Source organism: Xiphias gladius, unplaced genomic scaffold (genome assembly GCF_016859285.1).
Source record: "Xiphias gladius isolate SHS-SW01 ecotype Sanya breed wild unplaced genomic scaffold, ASM1685928v1 HiC_scaffold_1478, whole genome shotgun sequence".
Lineage (NCBI taxonomy): Eukaryota > Metazoa > Chordata > Actinopteri > Istiophoriformes > Xiphiidae > Xiphias > Xiphias gladius.
In genome coordinates, this window is record NW_024401808.1 from 101,257 (window position 1) to 124,840 (window position 23,584).

General features: G+C 40.4%; 1 pseudogene; it reads right to left on the reverse strand.

Moving 5' to 3' along the window:
* Nucleotides 1–3,518: 3,518 nt before the first annotated feature.
* On the reverse strand, nucleotides 3,519–18,456 carry LOC120787476 (annotated as a pseudogene).
* Between the last annotated feature and the right edge of the window lie 5,128 nt (nucleotides 18,457–23,584).

Consider the following 23,584-nt stretch of genomic DNA (forward strand, 5'->3'; position numbering starts at 1 on the left):
CACTTCCAATTATTTAATTTCTATTAATTGCTGTTATGACAGAGTTTTCGACAGGCCCAGCAGGTCAGTTGAACATGAAAAACACTGGAATCTCTCAACAAATTCAACACGTGAAGATTAAAGTTTATAATAATAAATTAATATTTACTTGATATAGAGATTATCTATATCTACATATAGATAGATATTTCTGTTAGTGCTTCCAGTCATTAAGATCTTAACACTTCTCTCAAGGAAATACCTCTGGAGTTGAACAACTAAATAAATAGTTGCCTCAACACGGACCAAACACGGTCTCTTTTTTCCCCATATTTAGCACCTGAAACACCTGATGACCCTGGGTGACATCAGAAATAATTTGTCCTAGAGCACTTACGGTGAATCTTGGAGAAGGAAAAATAAAAGACAAATTATATCGTTCTTTACACGAAGCACAAAAAAGAAGTTAAGGTTGTGAGCTTTATACTTAAAAAGGCACTTTTACATCAGAAAAATTGATTATATCAGGTAGCCATTGTGGTCCAGCTCTGATACTAATTTCTTCACTGACCACAGCAAAGCTTTATGAATTAGATCCACTGTAGAAGAAAATGCAATGTGGGTGGTTTTAGTCCATAAAATGTAATCAAATATTTTCACCTGCAAATAAACAGTTCCTCACCTCCCAAAACACTGCCTGAGTAAGTCTTATACTGAACAGAGACTTTTATGGTCCTACAATATCAGTGTCGTTAAGAGCTGCATTCACTTTGACAATTTACAGTAATTCTAGGGGAAAATGCTAGAGGAAAAAAACTGAATATCAGTACCACCGAGACCTCTACCCTGCTTCCACTGCATACACATGAGACTCGCATTATACATCAGTTATTTTCAACTATTATTTATCATATGCTACACAGTTATTAAAATTAATGGACAACAAAATGAGGAAACTAGACTGTAGAAGGTGCTCGTACATTGATACACTGTTAGACCATGCAGTGTATATGATAGGTCAAAAAAGAAGACAGAAGCATCACCTTAAAACCTGATTCTACAGAACTGAAAAGTAAGGATCGAACATTAATAATAAATAGGCAGCACTAAAACAATTAGAATTAAATAAATCAGCCAGTGTGAAGACGACTGTATAAGGCTGGGTCATTGAAATTCTGTCCTATTAAAAAAAACAACATTATTCCAATTAATGTTAAACTGAGTGCAAACCACTTCTTTGTAAGAAAGGTGCAAGAAAACAACCCTTCAAGTCTGAGTTGAGATGCAGCTGCCATCCACTGCAGACGGACTATGGCATGTTTGTAAACAATTACATTTTTATTTTTCTAACCTTAAGTCTATCAATTATAATATCACCTAGGCTACGTTTCTCTAACATAGGAAATCAAGGAAATCAAGGGTGAAAGACAAGCTGGTTACATGTTATAGGATTTTATGTTGAACAAGGAACAAAGAAGTTGCAGTTATTAACCTAATTCGTTACAAATTTTTTGCAGGAGCGTTCTGACCTTTCGGAAACTCTCTCTATTTGTTCTATTACCTAAATCAGATTTAGTAGATCAACATCAATTTTGATGTTCAGCACAGAAACAGTTTCAGAACGTTTAGCTTAGCTTAGCACAAACTTTTTCTGACCAAAAGCCCGCTCGCTTTGGGGACTAGTTTTCTAGTTAGCAAGATACACTAAATGACCAAAACTGTGCAGTCAGCCAAAAGCGATAGTTATGTCATAGTTGAACATTTGATTCAGACACCATGGGCCTTAACCTTATATATGCTTCCTTTAGGCAATATTATTACGAAACACTCCATAAACTTCCATTGTTATGTGGATGACACCCAATTGTATTTGTCAGTGAAGCCAGATGAAACCAATCATTTAGCTAAACTTCAAGCATGCCTTAAGGACATAAAGACCTGGATGACAAGCAACTTTCTGCTGTTAAACTCAGACAAAACTATAGTTATTTTACTTGGCCCCTAACACCTCAGAAACATATTATCTAATGATATAGTTACTATAGATGGCATTGCCCTGGACTCCAGCACTACTGTTAGGAATTTAAGAGTTCTCTTTGATCAGAAAATGTTCTTTAACTCCCACATAAAACAAACTTCAAGGACTGCCTTTTATCACCTATGTAACATTGCAAAAATCAGTCACATCCTGTCTCAAAAAGACACAGAAAAACTAGTCTATGCTTTTGTTACTTCTAGACTGGATTAATGCAACTCCTTATTATCAGGCTGTCCCAACAAATCTTTATATACTCTCCAGCTGATCCAGAATGCTGCAGCGCGAGTACTGACTAGAACTACGAAAAGAGATCATATTTCTCCTGTGTTAGCCTCTCTGCATTGGCTCCCTGTAAAATCCAGAATATAATTTAAAATCCTCTTCTTCACCTACAAAGCCCTTAATGGTCAGGCACCATCATATTTGAAAGAGCTCATAGAACCCTTTTACCCCAGTAGAACACTGCACTCCCAGAACGCAGGCTTGCAGTGGTTCCTAGACTCTTCAAAAGTAGAATGGGAGGCAGAGCCTTCAGTTATCAGGCTCCTGTACTGTGGAACCATCTTCCAGTTTGGGTCCGGGAACCAGACACCCACTCCACGTTTAAGATTAGGCTTAAGACCTTCCTTTTGGATAAAGCTTATAGTTAGGGCTGGCTCAGGCTTGGTTTGAACCAACCCCTAGTTATGCTGCTATAGGTCTAGACTGCTGAGAGATTTCCCATGATGCACTGAGCTCGTCTCTCCTCCTCTTCCTCTCCATCTGTACACATTCATATCCCATCAATGCTCGTTACTAACTTGGCTTCTTCTCTCTCCCGTAGTATTGTGCTTTCCCATCTCTCTCCTCTCTCCTGTCGCTTTCCACAGGTATTTCTGCCCCTGGTGCTGCAGAGTATGGATCTGTGATTGCAAACCACCTACTGCCCCAATGAGCCTGCTCGATACCCACTGCTTCAATTATTATGATTATCATTACTATTATTATATTTAGTTTTATTAGTATTATTATTCACCTTATTATTATAAATATTAGTTTTATTATTAATCTCATTATTATTAAACATCTTTATTTGGTACTTTTACTGTGCTATGCTCTCTTTCCCCCCAGTCATAAGGTCTGGCTCACAGTTCGTCACACAGGTGTTTGATGGTGCTGAGGTTAGGGCTCTTTGCACGGAAGCATTGTAATGTTTTTATCTGACTGTGGGTTTGATGGCTAACAAGTTTAATTGAAAAATGTTGGACTGTAACTTTATCAAAAGAAACTACTGGATACATCCATCTTAATTTGTGGTCCCTGGCCTGACACAAGGAGGCAATCTGGGATTTCCCTGTTTAATTCCATAAGAACACAAGAGCTTCCATTTGAATAAAAACAAACAAAAAAAACAATCAGATATTTTAATAAAACCTGTTAAAAAAATAAAAAAAGGTAGAAAAAAAACAGTAAAATTTTGCCTTGAAGAAAATGTTTAAAAAAAACTGAATGGGATAAAAATGTTGATATGAAGTGGAGGTAAGTTCATCCAATGAAATGATTAACCAGTTAAATGAAGAATTGTTGTGGCTCCACAAGGGCTTTTCTTTCATCGCCTCTGCCCGGCAGCATCCCAACACCACCCTCCTCTCTCCACTCTGGCCTTTGATTCCTTTCCTCTCTGCCCCTCCTTCCAACACTCCATCCAGGTCTTGTTAACTGCAGCACGTTGTTTCTCCTTAAATGTCTCCTTCAGGCAGACAACGAGGCTCTGGTCAGAAGGATCAAACACTGATTTGTGTCTTCAGTACAACCTTCCTCTCCAGGTCATCTGACAGGAGGAAAAGAGTAAGGATCGGCTTAACACGCTTTGATTGGTTCCGGTTCAGAATTTTACCAGAATTTTTTCACTGTAGAGTATCTGTTCATTCGTAAACCTCACACACCTGTTTTTGTGTATGTCTAAAATGTTTTCTAGAACTAAAAGCTGAATGTGAACATCACATCAATTAATTGTCATATGCTGGAAAATTGAAATACGAGCCCAGTTATATACTATATTTCGACATATTAAGTTTCCATACCCATTATCTAGATCTTTATATAACGTGAACCCTTGTTTTAAATCAGGTTTTCCAAAGATTTACCTAATTTTAACTGTGTTCCTCCATACTTTGACTAGTAAATTGGAGATGGTGCTGGAAACATGCTGTAAGAATTACTACTTCTGATGACTGTATTTTTATTTTTAGATAAAATGAAAGTTAATTAAAATAGGCCATGTCATCATGGAGGGTTCATCAGACACTGTTACAGTGTTACAGCCGTTTCCTTACCTGCAGTGTGCCTCTTGGATTCGTTCCAGCACTAACACCTTACACTCTCTCTTGGCTATTTTGACCAGTGAAATAAGGTTGTGGTCAGTGAGCAGGTACAGGCCTCTGCCCACTGGAGAGCCCAGGAGAGAGCACAGGAGGAGTGATAGCCTGACACTCCATTACGCTGCCTGACCTGGAGCAAGCAGAGACACCAGGTCATGGACACGATGATATACAAGAATATTTTGGTCCGTCTGCAAATGTCTCCCCTGTCCTGCATAATATTTGTGTCTTACAACAACATAATCTGTAATGTGATGCATTTACACAATTATAGCTGGCTAAAATTTGACATAACATTTGCATAAGTCCAAAGAAATAACATTAACATCAGTTTTTGGGTTAGTGTGAGGGAACCCATGGGTGAGATTCTGAGCAATATTGCTTGCAGTCAGAAGCCAACTTCACTTCTACCAGGAAGTACCACCTAAGTGACAGGGAGATGTTGACAATAAGTATTTGCTTTTATTGCTTTCTTTTCTTTCTTGAATAATGTTCAATCTTAACAAAAAGATATTGGAAGCAGCCTACTGATGCATACAAATCCTCCGTACTTGACGTGGTTCTACTTGGACGACTGCTGGTGTGAGAAGCTCTGAGATCGGCCCAGGCTGTCTCTCTCTATCAGCTCTCTCACTGCAGGGCTGGATGATGATGGAGATTTCCTCAGTGGTGATCGAGGTCCCACAGGAGGAGTGGACACCGAGGCTGTGAACTGGAGTTTCAGTTTCATATGCTGGCTTAACTACGGTGTAATCATTGAGCAGGATAGGAATGGACAAAATGGAAGAGCACTTTGAGTATTACTGTATGTAGCAGTGTTCATATTGTAAACCAAAACTATGACAAACTTGAATTACCGCCTCGCAGTTGTATGCCTCCGCAGCCAGTCACGTTACAGTTTACATCCATCCATCCGTCTGTCCAGACTCATATAATATATGTAGTGAAGACTTTGAAGGAATTTAATAAATGTCAGGATCTGTATTAATTTCCTGTTTTATTTTGAAGTTGGTTCTGTTGTGTTACTGTTTGTTTTACTTCCTGGTTTTTCCCGCCTGTGTTGATTACTGTCTCCACCTTAATGTCTTTCACCTGTGTATTGTTTTCTGTGTTTTTAAACCCTGCCTCATATCTCATGCGTTGCCAGATTGTCTTTGTTACCATTGTGTTCAAGCTCTCTCGCATTTAGTCCCGATTTTGATTTCCTGTGTATGATCTGTTTTTCTGGTATTTTTGTGACCCTCGATTCTGCCTGTTCCTGATCTGCCTTGTTGCCTGGTTTAACTGACTCCTGGTATTTTGACCTCTGCTATATCTCTCGGATTAAAGATTTGGATTTTGGACATTTTACTTCGGCCTGACTCTCTCTCTCTTGCACTTGGATCCACACACACCTGCCCTTACAGTACAATCTGGCCATGTCGGACCCAGCGGAGGGAGAGAATTTTTGTCATGCTCTGGGCGCTCTAGGGAAGCGTCTCACCGATTTGGAGTGGGCAGTTTCCAGCCTGGGACCGGGAGTTCAGTCATTGTCTGAGCAGCTACAAGCCCTGGCTGCCCAGACTTGCCAAGTGGTTACTCGTCTGGATTCCATGTCTTCTGTTACAACAGGCCCAGCTGTTCCTGCTCCACCTCCAATACCCAGGGATCCTCCAGTTCATTTTTCAGAACCCAGAGCACCCCCCATCGAAAGGTATGATGGCACTCCTGAAACGTGCCGCTCATTTTTGACTCTTTGCTCGCTAACTTTTGAACTCCAGCCTCTTACCTTTGCTACTGAGCGTTCTAAAGTAGCCTTTATGATCACTTATCTCACGGGGCGAGCACGTGAGTGGGCCACGGCTGAGTGGCAGAGACATTCATCTACCTGTGACTCTGTAGCTACTTTTTCTGCTGCTTTGGGTCGTGTTTTTGGTCAACCTGTCTCGGGCCGTGAGGCAGCCCGTGCACTTGGTCATTTCAAGCAAGGTAGAAGCCGTGTATTTGATCATGCCATCAGATTTCGCACTCTGGCTGCGGAGAGTCAGTGGAACGACGAAGCACTTGCAGACACTTTTTTTTTTTTTTTTCTGAGTCTCTCTGAAGATATAAAGGACAGACTTACCATGGTTGATCTTCCTACAAGTTTTGAGGGTCTTGTGGAACATGCTATTAAAATTGACAACCAGATGCACGAACGAGAGCGGCTCAGAGGAGCTACAAGCCCTGGATCTGCGCCTTTTAGTCCCCAGGAGGAACCTATGCAGCTTGGTCGTACCCGTCTGAGCCAACAGGAACGCCAGCGCCGCCAACGTGAAGGACTGCCTCTACTGTGGGGAAAGGGGGCACTTCCTGGCTCAGTGCTCGGTAAAAGGGCCTGGCTCACCAGTAACCGGAGGCCTACTGGTGAGCCACACCGTGACTGCCTCTAGACCAGCACGCTCCTTGACCCCTGTTCAGCTCATCAGTTCTCCCCAGAATTCCCTGGCCCTTACAGCCTTCATTGACTCCGGGGCAGACGAAAACTTCATGGATCTGAACCTGGCCCATCAGCTGAATCTACAACTCCACCCTTTGTCCAAGCCACGCCGGGCCAGCGCTCTCTGGTCACCTGCACAACTGGGTCACAGACCAGACCCCTCCTGTCTCTGTTGATGTCAGGTACTCAGAGACCATTTAATTTTTTATTATTGAGTCTCCTCAATACCCCCTTATCCTGGGTTATCCCTGGCTGTGTAAACACAGCCCTCTCGTGAATTGGTCTACTGGGAGAGTGTTACAGGGGAGTCCTACTTGTAAGTCTTCCTGTTTGTCTTCTCTGTCGGTTTCCCCGCCTACTGATTCCTCTTGAGTTTCCAGACCTGTCTTATCGCCCTGGAACTCGTAATGTCAAACCAGATGCCCTTTCAAGGCAGTTCGAGGCAGGAGACCGCCCTCAGGATGCAGCTCACATTTTGCCCCCTGACTGTGTGGTCGCAGCGGTGACCTGGGACATTGAGCAGGAGGTCCAGCACGCCCTTTCGGAGGCCCAGGTTCCTGATGGCTGTCCTCCTGGTCGGCTCTTTGTTCCAGACCCGCTCCGTTCCCGAGTCCTGCAATGGGGGCACTCCTCTCCTCTTAGCTGTCATCCTTGGCAAGGTCTCCCGACGCCCTCCTACTGGTCTGCCCAGGCCTCAGCCCCAGGTTCCCAGCTGCCAGGCCTCAGCCCCAGGTTCCCAGCTGCCAGGCCTCAGCCCCAGGTTCCCAGCTGCCAGGCCTCAGCCCCAGGTTCCCAGCTGCCAGGCCTCAGCCCCAGGTTCCCAGCTGCCAGGCCTCAGCCCCAGGTTCCCAGCTGCCAGGCCTCAGCCCCAGGTTCCCAGCTGCCAGGCCTCAGCCCCAGGTTCCCAGCTACCAGCCCCCCAGGCCAAGCCTCAGCCCCAGGTTCCCAGCTACCAGCCCTCCTATGCACCAATATTGGATACGAGAGGTCCGCTAATCGTCATCGCACACCGGCTCCTCGCTACCACGTGCGCCAGAAAGTATGGCTCTCCACTCGAGACCTGCCAGTTCGGGGGGAGTGTCATAAGCTGGGTCCCAGGTTTGTGGGCCCTTTCCCGATCTCGGCAATCATCAACCCTGCTGCTGTCCGCCTTGGTCTTCCTCAGACCATGAGGGTCCATCCCACCTTCCATGTTTCCCGAATCAAGCCTATCAAGACCAGTCGTTTGGTTCCTCCCTCCGCCCAGGTTCGTTGATGGTGGTCCTGTCTATTCGGTAAAGAAACTGTTGGCTGTTCGTCATAGGGGCCGTCAGTACCTCGTTGATTGGGAGGGGTACGGTCCAGAGGAAAGGTCCTGGGTTCCTGCTAAGGACATTCTTGATAAAACACTGATACGGGACTTTCATAGACTGAACCCGGGCATTCCTGGGACGTCTGGGGACGTCCCTTGGGGGGGGGGGGTACTGTCAGGATCTGTATTCATTTCCTGTTTTATTTTGAAGTTGGTTCTGTTGTGTTACTGTTTTTACTTCCTGGTTTTTCCCACCTGTGTTGATTACTGTCTCCACCTTAATGTCTTTCACCTGTGTATTTAAACCCCGCCTCATTTCTCATGCGTTGCCAGATTGTCTTTGTTACCATTGTGTTCAAGATCTCTCGCATTTAGTCCCGATTTTTGATTCCCTGTGTATGATCTGTTTTTCCGGTATTTTTGTGACCCTCGATTCTGCCTTGTTGCCTGGTTTAACTGACTCCTGGTATTTTGACCTCTGCTACGTCTCTCGGATTAAAGATTTGGATTTTGGACATTGTACTTCGATCTCTCTCTCTCTCTCTGGATCTCTCTGATCCACACACACCTGCCCTTACAATAAAAGGTGTAAGTATAGTTTTATTCTTGAGTTATGGTGAAAAACATGTTTTGTGAGGTCACAGTGACCTTGACCTTTTGATCAACAAATTCTAATCAGTTAATCCTTGAGTCAAAGTGAAGGTTTATGCCAAGCTTGAAGAAATACCCTCAAGTCATTCCTTAGATATCACATTCAAGAAAATGGGACAGATGGACAACCTGAAAACATAATGCCTCCGGCCATAGCTGTCGGTGGCACAGAGCCATAAAAATATTTGTTCAAAACAATAAATAATGTGAAATCAGTGTAAAACCTGTCTGTTTAAGATAAATATATATATAATTTACAAGTAATGTAGCAAATGTCATCTGCCTGTCAAAATAATTTGTAGCTAAGTATGAAATATTAGAGTAGCATTTACAATCAGACATTTTAGCATTTAATTCAATTACCTGTCAATTAACAAGCACAACAGGGATTAAACTGTAGAAATGTTCAAACTTTTACTTTGTTTTTAGTCTTTGCAACTGTGGGCGTTTGCTGCAGTTTAGTTCTTGGGAAACCAGTTTGTAATACAGTTTTGTAAGGAAGGAAAGAAAGTGAAGAAGTAAGGAAGAAAGAAAAGTGATGATGTGGCAGGCAGCGGGTGATGTAACTCACATGAGCTGCAAAAGGCATTCAATAAAGGAACACTTGAAGTGTACTCAGAATGTAACATCACACACCCAGACACATTATTTCCTTTGGTACCTCAAAGAGTCCAGTCCTGAGGATCTGAAAGGCCACGGTGAAGGAGAGGGTGGAGCCCTTCCTACACTGTCCAAGTTTGCTGAGGGGAGACAAACCACTGCTCCCACCCTGGAGTCCCGCTGACATCGACGAGTATGAGCTGAGGTGGTGGGGGGAGAGGAGGTAACAAGCACAGGTAGGAGAAAGATTCCAACGTTAGATTAAGACATAGACTTGGATGACTCAAAAGAGGTTTGCATTTCCACAGCAGTAATTCCATCAGTACAACAACAGTGTCATGTTATACTGACATCTGCTCTCACTTTCTCTTTTTAACACTAATACTGTGAAAATACACTAATTCCAATCACTTCTATTTTGCTGTTTCATCTATCACTGTTAAGATAAGGTAAATGAAAGTCTTCAAAGATAGAGTAGGTTTTTTTAATTAAAAATATCTGTATAGGATGTGTACGAAGAATTGAAAGAAAAACAGCAAACTACAAGTGATTTGAAGTGATCAGTTACCTTGAAAAGTCTTAACACAAAACTAAAACATTCTAACATTACAGTAGTCCTTTAACCTCAGCAGAGGAATGTTACTCTCTGATTCGACTTGGACTAACTAAAGCACATCATGGAGTCCTGGAGTCACACAGTAATAGCTTATCATACAATAACAACAGCTAACAATGCCGGGCCCCCAGCTGCCCGTGTGGCAACTGGAACTGAAATGATTTTACACACTTTTGTTAGTGCCCGCCCACACAGATATTAAACCACTCTTAACACTTTACCATTTCAGTATGTCACTCGACTATTGGATTTCATCATACCTGGCTTTTACTCAGCAAACACATTTAAATGACTGCTCCAAAAAGTTTCCAAGCTGACTAAGCTGAAGATTACACATCTAGACACTGTGTCATGACCACAGCTGGATCAGGGCAGCTGACTTTATCTCACACCATTACAGACTGATTGATATTCCCCAGTTATTATCACGTTCCTAGGATTATTACATCACAAGTGATTTGTCAAATTACATATGATATACCTCAATCATGCATTACATTACATTACTCTTGATATTTATTTAACTACATCACAAGTACTTTAGTTTCACTTCACTGGCTGCCAGTGAATTGTGGGATTGATTTTAGAATGACACTAATAACTTTTAAGGCATACCTACAATCAGTTTCTGCTTGTACTTTTAACTCCAGAAGACCCAACATCTATTGGTCCTCAGTCAGTTTTATCATTTAGGGCCCCTGAACTGTAGATGCTCTGCCCAAGGAGAACAGGCTATTCACTTTCAAAAACTAAAGACTCGATTTTACTTTATTTGTTTTCAATAATCCATTTGCATTTGCAATTTTTTGGCCCTTGTTTACTTTTGATTGCATTTTACTTTTATTTTTGAATGCATTACTTAACAAATGGCCATTTGGCTTTGTTATTAAATGTATTTTAATGTTTGTTTTTCTTTTCATCATTTTAAGTTTTACACAGTAATTGCCTTTCAATTCAATTCAATTCAATTTTATTTATATAGCACCAAATCATAACAGAAGTTATCTCAGGGCGCTTTTCATATAGAGCAGGTCTAGACCAGGGGTGGGCAAACTTTTTGGCTCAGGGTTCACATTAACTTTTAAAATTTTACAGACGGGCCATGCCAGCACTAGATGCATATATCAAATATAAACATAAAAAAGGCATTACAGTGTTAATACTTACATTTACTTTTAGTGGGAACAATGTTGTTGATCACCCCTTTTTTGCCAGTGCATCGAAGTCTGGTGTTAGTTTTGTTGTGGCAATTCTCAGAACAGATCTGAGGTGTTCATCACTCAACTGGGATCTGTGGGGTGCTTTGTTGGTGTTCATCATACAAAAAGTCTTATCACACACATACGTAGAGCCAAACAACACAAGCATCCTGTGTGCCATCTTCTGGATGTTTGAGAAATTTGGCTGCCCTTAATGAAGCATAAAACTCATCCAGTTTAAGAGAGTTGAACTTCTCCTTTAAGATGGTGTCACATTGGAGATCAATCAGTTCCAACTGCAATTCCTGTGGCGCCGTTTCTGGACACGACACCAGTTGAAGTGACTTGTCAATTTTTCCCAAATCAGAGAACCGACAGCAGAATTCTCCATGCAGGTCGTCCAGTGATTTCCTGTATTTTTTCACATGTCGAGGGGCCTCTTTCAGCTTAGCCAGTGTGGGGAAATGAGCGAATGACTCGTTTGACATTTGCTTTGAGAATAAAGCTAGCTTGGTTTTGAAGGCCCTGACGTTTGTGTACATTTCATGCACAAACTGGTCTTTCCCTTGTAGCTTAACGTTCAGCTCATTCATGTGTGTCAGTATGTCCACAGCAAAAGCTAAATCACAAAGCCAATCTGTGTCACTCAGCTCAGGAAAATCATTAGCTTTCTCAAGTAGCTCCAAAAATGAAGTAATCTCCTGTTTAAGCTCACACACTCGTTGACATACCTTCCCCAAACTTAACCAGCAGACATTGGAGTGGTAAAGCAAGTCCTGGTGATCAGTGTCAGTTTCTTCAAGAAACTTAATAAACTGACGATGCTGAAGACCCCTCACTCCAATAAAGTTAACAAGTTTTACAACTGGCTTCACTACGTGGTCGAGCTGCAATACTGATTTACACAGTCCTTCCTGGTGGATTATGCAATGTAAGAAAATTACCTCCTGCTCAAGGTTGTCCTCTTTCACCCTCTCCTGGATTCTTTTGAGAAACCCGAAGTTTTTCCCTGTCAGATTTGGCGATCCATCTGTGGTAACGTTGGCGAGCGTACTCCAAGGTAGCTTGTGCCTCTTGATTACTCCGACATGCTGTTGTACAAGTCCTCTCCCCGAGTTTTCCCTTTTAGGGATTCCATGGCCGAAAACTCCTCCGTGATCTCAAAATTGTCATTAATCCCTCTGATAAAAATTAAAAGCTGAGCGGTGTCCTTTATGTTATTACTTTCGTCCAGTGCCAAGGAATATAATGTAAATGACTCCGATTTTTTGTTTAGCTTGCTAGTTAAGTCTTCGTCAATTAGCTCAACACAGCGAGTCACTGTCCTGCGTGATAAGCTAATTTTTTCAAATTTGTTCTTGCTCTCAGGACACAAGATACCTGCTGTCTTTACCATGCACTCTTTGAGAAACTCCCCTTCGGAGAAAGGTTTTCTGGTCTTTGCTAATTTGAATGCCAGCAAATAACTTGCCCTCGTGCTTGACTCTTGGATGGCAGTTTGTTGGATAAATGTGTTTTGCTGAGGCTGCAAACTAGCTGCCAACCTCTGAGCGGTAGCCGTCCATTCTTGCGTTGACTGGTTTTTAGCATAATTAGCATGCTTGGTGGAAAAGTGACGGCTGATGTATTCCTTTAAAACCGCAACGGTTTCTTGGCAAATAAGATATACAGCCTTTGACCAGACTTCAGTGAAAAAGTATTTATTTGTCCATTCCTTATTAAACACTCGGCACTCACTGTCGACTTTTCTTTTCTTTGGCCCACTCATTATTGCATATGGGTTCAAAGCAGTAGCAGAGTAATAACAGAGAGTAGCCTGGGCTCCGCAAAATCAAGTCAATCTATCACTGCGCCTAATGCGCCACCTGGTGGAACGCCAGGCATTACAGGACAAGCTCAAATGAATGCAGTCATAGTTATGATATGATTTGATTTGGGCAATTCTGTACCAATCTTCGGCGGGCCGGATAAAAAGATCAACAATGTGGCCCGCGGGTCAGTAGTATGCCCCACCCCTGGTCTAGACCGTACTCTTCACCTCATATGTTGTGGAATTTGTGCCTGGCCTTACAACACCACTGCTCATCATGTCGACTAGAAATTGGATCACCTGACCTGAGAAAGGAAAAAATTTTCACCGATGCTAATATGCAAGAGGCTACATAGGTTTGATCTAAATCAATTGTCACCAAACATTTCTGTTGATAGATTTGATTTGGACGGTTACTAGTAGTGTCCCTCTTTTGCAAAGTATGAAATAATATATTATAAAACTGCTCTGTAGTGAAGCTTGGAATACTGCCTTATCTATACATGCATCTCTTAAGCATACTTCAGCCTGTTAACTAGGTTTTTATCCTAACATCTATACTTCAGGACTTCATCAGTAAGATATTAAAATAAACTAACAGCAAATGATTGTAAACACTCAGCTGGCACATACTTAGTATCAAGACTGATGACACTTAATCATTATGTTCTTCAACATCATGAAATAGTCTTTACTCAATCTGCTGATGTGTTGCTGATTAACTCAAAATGAACTAATCTTAGAGAAACGATGCCATTAAAACAGCAGTCAGAAGTTAGTGGCCAGCACTGTGAAGCGATAAGCCTGTTAACTGTAGAAATGAGTCACAGCTTGTGTGGTAGTTTTCTGTTATAATGTAACCGTATGACGAAATACTGACATTTTATTGAGCTCTTTAATTTTCATGTAAGTGAATGGCTTTGAGCTGGTGGTAATAAACCCACTGCTGGCAGCACTGGAGGTTTTCAGAAGCTAGCTGCATGTCTAAATGTACTATTGATAGTGATAAGGGGTGGAATTTCCATGACAGTGCAAACACTAAAGCAAGCAGTGCTATGACACCTTAGGCTGATTTTGAACTAGGCTTTGTCTGCCCTTGGTGTGATGGTTCCAGCACCGCATACAGTGTAAAGGCAGGAGGAAAGGTGCAAAAAGATTTTTCATTAAACGTTGCACAAAGCTGCAAATTTCTAGACATTAAAAAGGTATTGGACTTAGATTTTCCACTAAGATTAGACGTGTAAAAGCACCTCTGTTTTATGACAATTCGTGTGAGGAGATTTGTTTGTTAAATGCTGCTGCATGCTGCTTCAGTTAGATGTGAACAATCAAAATTATCATTAAAAAGTTAGTAATGCCTGTTAATTCCACAGAATATGATTAATAAACAAGTCAGAGAGTCTACTCAGACTTGTTTATTCCCCCACCAAGAGGCTGTACTACAGCATTGCGGGGTTAACCATGTTTACTTTCTGAAGCCCCATTTGGACAGGATTAAAATTAAAAGGAAAAGGTGGGGAAATAAACTGTTCCATAACAGTGGTGGGACTGGCTCCAGTAATAGGTATAGGCCGGGATCTTTTGCCATCACTGTAGCAGGGACGTCATGCTGTTGGGAGTGGGTGCAGAACCACTGGGGCCAGTCTGTGTTGATCAAAGGTGGAATGGAATATTTTGTCTGTGGGAAATGAACAATTTTCTGAGGAAACAGAAGGAGGAAGTGGATATCACACAGAGGACTAGGGGAAACTGTATGGGTGATATTTTGGGGTATTTTCCCTCATAAGGAGATCAGGGCACACAGACAGTGAGGGGTTAATAGATGTCAGACTGAGTGTACATTTCAGAGGGTTAGGGTTATGGTTAGTCAGCATGACATATTTTTTCATCCGTCCTGAGGGTATAAAGGCAGACATTCTGGGGATCCATGTTGCTGTGTCCGTCTCTTGATGCAGCATGAATAAAGATTTGATTAATCACACCGTGTTTTCTGATTCTTCAAAGAACTAGCACTTCTTAAACATAAAGAATTTCCAGGTGGAGCCTCTGATTGTCACATAAGGCCAGACCACAACCATTGCTGGGGGCAGGGTCCGTTGCCATAATTGTGGGCAGTGATACAGTGTCATTGGGGGCAGGACCGGGACCACTGCTGGGAGCAGAGCCTGTCTCTGTCACAGGGGGAATGAGGCCTCTTTTATTTTTATTTTTTTAATTTAATGATTAATTGTACAGGGACAATTATATAGCATGGACCAATGCCGCATACCACACTGTTCCATCATTGTTCCATCACAGGGGGCAGGGCCAGATTGTCACTGAAAGTGGTCCAGGGTGGGGGGTTGGGAGGATGGTGTGGTGATGGGTTTGGTCAGCAAAGGGGATGTTAGTCTAGCCCTCTGCTGCCACAGGATATCTGGTCATGGGTCTCATTTTTATAGACTGCAGTATGTGGGTTGGTGGTGTAGTGCTGAACCTGCTCAGAAGGTCTTCCTGAGCTTCAAGCATACATACAGATCACCTGTGTCATTTTGCTATCATATTAGGTAGGTTACTAGGATGTTAACCCCTACACTATCTAACATAAATTCCAGCAATTTAACACAATGCACATCAATGTAGTCTGGATGGTATAATGTATGTATGTCTATGGTAAGGATACAGTGGATGTCATCAACAAAGTGAGCTTTATCATACATTACTTTATTTCCCATTTTTCCCTGTATAGCTTTTGTTATTACATGACTTTCTTGGTCACAAGTGTGGGTAACGATTAATTAATTTCTCTCTCTCATGCTGATAAGTGACACATCTATCATGTGGACATCTTTGTGATGCAGTTGAAACAATGTGTATGCCACAATATGGCATGAGGCTGGCACTGCTGTGGCCTTGAGCAAATCACCAATCATTCAACTGGTAAAAATGTGATGAACTGAATTATTGTTACACAGTAAAACAGTTGAAGGAATGAAGAATGTGAGACTTCATTGATTAAGTCTGCTCCTCACCTTCAGGATTCCAGAACAGATGGACAGCCAAGAAGTCCCTATAAGTTGTTCAGCAGGGTATATTTTACCCAGGAGTGATCCAGAGGCCTGACAGCACTGGGACAGGAGGCTGTCATCACCAGCTGAGGACAATCCAAGCGGATACTGGGCAACGAGTAAAAACTAGAGATGTATCTGCAGAGAAAGCAAACTAACTAGTATTTTAGTTTTTCTTTAACAGACCTTTTTCACGGCAGACATTTTGACTTGTCGCAGCAGGGAAAGCACAGGTGAAACCAATTTTGTCAATGATGGCTCTGTTCCATGAAGTGCCATGCCAGTTAGCCAGAATGCACAATAGCTGGATCACTGAACTAGCTCACCTAAATGGAATGAAGTTGTTTTTCAAGCTGTCTATCACATATCTGTCAAAACCGTTTTTTTTTTGTTTTTTTTTTGGGGGGGGTTCTTTCTTTGATAATTTGAAATATTTAGCACATGAAAAAGACAGTAAAGGAAATACTTGTCAAGCATATAACATGTTGTCCATATCCTTTGCTACCAAAAAGGTGTCATATAGATAGCGTTTGTACAGTGCCTAGACCAACCCTTTTCTCCAGGTTTTTCTGCTGTATATACCCCAAAACACAAACATTATCTTCTTCACACAGAATTCTGAAATGAATGATGTTTATAAAATCGAAGGCTAACTCTTTAATTCTACAAATTATTACTCTAATACATTGTCTTCAGAGCACTCTGAAATTTCTCACTGTACAACATTATAGCTAGAGAGTTGCTAAATGGCTACATTCCAAATGTTGAACAGAAGAGGAACAGTTAGTTATCTTGTGAAAGGAATGTGCTGGAGTGTACCATTGTAACACAGCCACCAACGGAACTTCCAAACCCTACACAAATATACGACACATGATTTCATACATGTGATTTGCACACACAATCTGCCAGAAAGTTGAAAAAGTTTCATTAATCAAAGCCTTTAATAAAAAGTCTGACGATATTCTGTATTTTTTATTTTCAACAAATCTCATGTGCAGATCAAAAATAAACAATTAAATGTATCCTACTAACAAGTATTGCCTTTCTGATCTCATTCCTCTGATCCAGAGCTTCATTGTTGTCCAGAAACTATTGAATCACATCAGTGAGACACATCATTGCCAATGTTGAGTGATATGTTACTTTATTACCATGAACACACACGCTGTAGTTTTTTTTTACTCAATCCCACATACACGACATGCTAACAGAAATACTCACTAAAGCGCCAGATTAATTCATTGCTGAAAATAGTTCCCAACAAATGTACTATTTCTTCCTGTTTAAGAAGTGTTTGTTAAAACTACAGTGACCAGCTGTTTTAGGAAATTACTGAGCTCTTTTCTTTATCATGAAAATATGTATTTGTGATCCATTTTTAAAGATTTTCCTCTTGAGCAGGAGCCAGTGGACTTGGGGCAGAGAGCTACAGACGGGATAGAGCAGCCACAAAGTACTGAATGTAACTTCTAAAGGATTTCTATTCTTTTATTTTGGTGTTTTTTAATTTACAGTGTGTAGCTCATTTGCTTTCATGACAATGTACTTATGATTCGTGAAGTGATTTTCTTTGTCAGCTGAAACAGACATTGACTTCAGTGAGACCCACTGATTAAATAAAAGAGAAATTAATTAAGCTTACATGATTTCCATCATGCCTTCTCACCTCACTGGAGTCTTCCTCTGCTTTGTTTTGCAGCTGCAGCTGGAAGAGGAAGTTCTGTTCCTTCAGGGCACCGAGCTTGCTAGGTAAGCGTGATGACTCACTGTCTATCCAATAGAATAAAACCATGGTGCCCTCAGCTGATTGGTGGCTTTAGTGGGAAATGGAAACAAAGAAGTGTTTGTCAGGAAACTTTAAAGAACACAAAATACATCTCCTGATTTGACCACATTCTGTAAACTAAAGTCTTTAGGAGCTAAACAGCTGGGTCAGCTTTAAAGACATTTTTTTTATCTGAGTATACAGCAAGTGCACATGTATTTACCAGACATAGTCAACTACGAGAACTGAACAATCTGGCATCATGAGGAGGTAGGATGAGTTATAGTTAGGGAGGATCTTCACATCTCTGACACACACCTCCTCCTGAGAGCTGCAGTTCAACAATGAGGAGAGGAGAGAGGTAGGGAAAAAGTCATTACTCATTACCAATCAGCTGTTTATCCAGTCATTGTAATTCTGATTACAGTTATTGGGAAGGGTTGATAAAGCATTAATGAAACAACATTTTGATGGGTTGTCATTCTCTACTAATGTGACGGTAGGAAAAGCACAGGTGTAAATATGAATGATGACTGACTTCCATTTGGCTGTTTCAGTTTCTGGGTCCTCATATTTTTCATACTGGCCCACTGTCACATTGTCATGGCTCACTGGGACACTTGAATATAACAAAGCCATCATTAATCTTATTAGTAACACCTGTGCTTTTCCTACTATGACAAAGGGTTAGAAGTTAGGGTTAGGACCATTTGGTGCCAAAGACCACTGTATTACATTCAGATACTGGGCAAAAATATGTTGTTGAGTGTCTGAGAATACAATAAGGAGAGCATGATGATTTATTTTCTTTACAATCTTAAGATCATAAAAACATAAAGAAGCACCAACTAAAATTAACTGCCAAATGTCTCCTAACTAAAACTGTACAGGAACAGTATTTTCAGTGAAATCTGTTGAAATGTGCGTAAATCCATGTATCTTGTATGTAGTGTGTAAACAGTATGTAGCAGGACTATGATAAAAATGTCAGTCAACTGTTTGATAAACACCACAGACATCAGAGAAGTAGACTAATCAACTGATCTGAATCAGCTGTTTGTGCCCAACTGCCCTCAGAGGTTCCAATGGTAATTTTAAGTGCTTAGTGAGATTTGGCTTGGTGCTGCTCTCCAACTCCTGCTATTCAGTCAAAAATCATAACTCCTATTGCCAGTGCTTTTACACCATGAGTGCAACAAGAATTTGCTGCACAAAAATGTGGAAAATGCAGCGAGTTAAAAAAAAAAGGGTAATTTCTGTTTTTATCTGAAAATCTGGTTTTTAATTTGTATTGGGGCAATTGGATGGTACTCCTGCCACTTTGAGGCTCGTAGCTCAAATTTTGTAAGTTACTGTGCTTTGGTAGTCACATTTGTCTGAAAGAGCTCAAATCCTGGAAAAAAAAGATGTGTGAAAAGTGAAATTTGTGGCCATTAGGGCAGGTAAAAAAGAAAATTTTCAGAACAGTTTAACACCTTCTCCCACTCTGTCTGTGATGTCACCCACTCTAGCCTCTTAACATTTTATCCATTAATTTCTAAGGGGAAAAAATGCTGACAAAACATTGAATATTTCAAAAATTATGATTCAATTAAATTTTATTTATATAGCAGCAAATCATAACAGAAGTTATCTTAGGGCCCTTTTCATATAGAGCAGGTCTAGACCATACTCTTTATAGTTATATTTACAATGACATAACATACCCTCATGAGCAAGCACTTGGCGACAGTGGCAAGTAAAAACTCCCTTTTAACAGGTAGAAACCTTGAACAGAACCCAGCTAAAAGTGGGTGGCCATCTGCATTGACTGGTCACATTGAGAGTGAAAGAGAGAGGGAGAGAAAGAGAAAGAGAGAAAAGTAATGCCTGGAATGTCTGGATTGTGCTACACGTTTTGACGTTTGAGTGGAGTTTCTATGGTAAGCAGTGTGGAAATAGTTAGGTGCGAAAAAAGTAAGTGGACGATATAATAATAATTAGAAATTGCATTTCCAGTGTGATTGCTGAAAGCTAGAGGAAATTGCTGCAGCAACAATGAAAATTGCTGAAGAAACAGCTGAAACGATAAGTAAAAAAATGGAACCTGAAAGCTGAAGGACATCGCTGAAGCACTATTGAAATAGGCTGAAAAAATAGCTAAAATGAAGAAGCGAGACATGGAAGTTGAAAATTGAAATAGACTGGAAGCTGAAAGCTGAAGGAAATTCCTAAAGCAATCCTGTAAATGGCTGGAAAAAAAAAAAAAAAAACAGCTGAAATATAAAATTAAAAATTTGGAAACTGAAAGCTGTAGTAAATCAATGAACCAATGCTGAAAATGGCTAAAAAAAACAACACAAAAAAAAACAAAAACAGCTGATATCAACTGAAATGGATTGCTTTGAAACCTTTGAGGCCGAAACGTAAAATTGGAGATGGGAGTTGAAGTGTATTAGCTGAAGAGCTGAGACCTGAAACATGTTCCTGGAACAGCTGAAAGGCAAATGATAAACTCCCAAAGCTGGAAGTAGAAACAAAAAGCCTGTGACTGAAGATATTCTTTGTATTAATATCAGAAAGATCAACTACATTCTGAAAATGTGTGTGTGTGTGTGTGTGTGTGTGTGTGTGTGTGTGTGTGTGTGTGTGCGCGCGCGTGTGTGTATGGAGGTAGTAACAGCTTAATGTTATTGTTAAGCAGAACTAGTGATAACAGACAGACTCAAAAACTGTATTTTATAATGCTGAAATTTCTTCAAAGCAAGCATGAGGAGACGTGCGTGTCATTTGTGTAGATAATGTGCAAAATGGCTGAGCTGTCACAGTTTTAAAAGTGCCCATGTTTGTGTTCTTCCTCAAGTGTGGGAGAGGTCCTCTAACACTGAAGTCTATGGAGCAGTTGAGGGCTCCTCTTGTTATCCAAAGAAAATTCAAAAACACACACTGTGTGAAAGAGCATAAATTTATCTACAATTTGATGTATAATTTGTGTGTGAGAAGTGAAAGATGTGGGAGCTACAAGGGCTGGAGTACAAACATTTTGTGATGTCACCCACTCTAAACTCACATAGATAGTGTGTAGACCACCACAGACCCCCACTGCTTTCATAGACCACTTTTATAAACTCAAAAACTGTAAGAAGAAAAACATGAAACTTAAATTGTGATAAATCAAAAACTGTACAAGATATCAAAAAGCTGAATACAAGTTTAATAGCTGAAAGTCTTGTGACCCGTTTAAAGATTCAATTAAGTCTCTAGCTGAAAGTAAACCAAAGTAGTTTAATGTCAAAGTGTTTTAGAGCATTTGAAAATGCCACCCATTCATTTCAATGGCAGATTTTTTTGTAGAAAAGTCAAATCTTTTAAAATTACAAATAGCAGAAAAAAGAAAAAATAGAATGAAAACATAAATGTCTTGAAAAACCTGAACATTTTGATCGCTGAATTGTTTCTGTAGCTGAAAGTATGGAAGAAGAATAAGGATAATAATTATAAAGATTAGGATAACAATAGTGTGAATGCTGATTCAGCATTCCACCTATTGAAAAAGTAGGTTTTGCATATTTTTAAACTTTGTGTAACAGTGCCACCTGCTTACCAATATGCACCAAATTTTGTACAGAACCTCAGTTTGACATGGAAAACTACTGGCGCAAGTTTCATGCTAATCGGACAGACCTATGTAAAAATACTACATTGCTTCCTTCGTATGAGTACAAGTCTTCCCTTTATAACTTTTGCATTTTTCTGGTGTGTATATATATATAAAAACTCTTCTAATAACTTGTGATCATGAGAGTCCATAGATGACACATAATAAGTTTCATTCAGACAACAACAACAACAACAACAACAACAACAACAACAACAACAACAACAACAACAACAACAACAACAACAACAACAACAACAACAATAATAATAATAATAATAATAATAATAATAATAACAATAATACTCTTTATTTAAATAGCCCTTTACTATATCTATGTTACACACTTAGAGCCTAAGAGTAGTTTGGAAAAATAATTTGAGCACATTTCATATTTTTGCAACAAAAGCACCACCCAGTGGCCAAATGGAACCAACTTTTGCACAGAGCCTCAATGGGGCATGAGAAACTGATGGACCAAGTTTTGTGTTAATAGAAGTGATTATTGCAAAGATATGCAACCCTTCTTGTTTTGACTGCAACATATAGGAAGTTGTTCCTTTATAACAACTTCTGACTCACAGTCTAGGAGGAGTTTGAAAAAAAAAAAAATCTAATATTTCGCAATTTTGCAAAAAAAAAAAATTATGGGAGGAAATGGGTGTGGCCCATAAAATAAGATTCAGCTAAATTCAGGGTACGCTTACATGTAAGGTTTTTAAATGTGCGGTTTACAATGTGGGGGTTACTGGCCACCCTTACCTTCATTAAAGCACCACCTGCTGGTGGACATGTGTCATTTTTGGTGTCTGACATGTGTGCACCATTCTATCCCTCCCCTGAAAGTTTCACGCACATATCTTTTACGGTGTATGCTGCAGTACCACTTTTACCAATGGAAGAATAAAAAAAATAAACTAGACCTGCAGGCAGGTTTTAACAGGGTCCTCAGATTGACCCCGCTGGTCCGGGGCAGACAGCCGCCCACCATGAGCTGGGTTCTGTTCAAGGTTTCTACCTGTTAAAAGGGAGTTTTTCTTACTGCTGTCGCCAAGTGCTTGCTCATGAGGGGATGTTGGGTCTCTGTAAATATAACTATAAAGAGTATGGTCTAGACCTGCTCTACATGAAAAGTGCCCTGAGATAACCTCTGTTATGATTTAGCACTATATAAATAAAATTGAATTGAATGAAATTGAAATTTAATTGAGCGTAACACAGATATTGGAAAACAGTCCAGAAAGCATGGTTAAAGTTGTCTGGCATAAACCCTGGACTTGGGGTCGAGTGAACCTGTTGCGACTTACCCGAAATTTTGGGTATGTGATCCAACAATCATGACGGTCCTTAGTTGCTACGTGTAACAATTTATGCAGATTGGACTTCAAACTAAGATGATATCGAAAAGGTTTGTTTTGCATATTTTTCACCTTTGTATAAAAGGACCACCTAGTAGCCAATATGCACCAACTTTTGCAGAGAACCTGAGTGTGGCATGGCAAACTTTTGGCCCAAGTTTTGTGTTAATCAGACTGACCTATGTAAAAATATGACATCACTTCCTTTGAATGAGTTTTTCATTTGTAATTTTTGCATTTTTTGGAGTAGTTGTGAAGTGACCATTCAAAATGGGGTTGTTATCTCATTAATAGTAAAATATTCACATATTTCACGTCATTGCTGTTTTATGATATTAATAATAATATATCCTATTTGTCAGATACCTGATCAGAAAATACTGGACCACAAATTCAAAAGGATTGCTGTGACACATACACTCACTTGCCAATTTATGAGGTACACCTAGATAGAACTAATGCAGTATAATACAACAGGTCTGCAATAAATCATCCCTTCATGAGGATTATAATGTTCAAATTTGATTGAATCTGGCTGAAAGAGGTGTTGGTTTATTTTAATGGTCATTTTGGAGGCTGTAATTTGTGGTGCTGTTGAACTATACTGAGTAATACTGAGAGTTGTTCCCAAATTGTTGTTAGCCTTAATTCATATAAATAGGATGGACAAATTACAGCCTACACAATGACAGTTAACTTTGTGTCAGTCAACTAATACTTTCAGTTCTACTAAAGAGTTATATAAATACTCAAATTTTTTTCAAAATCAATT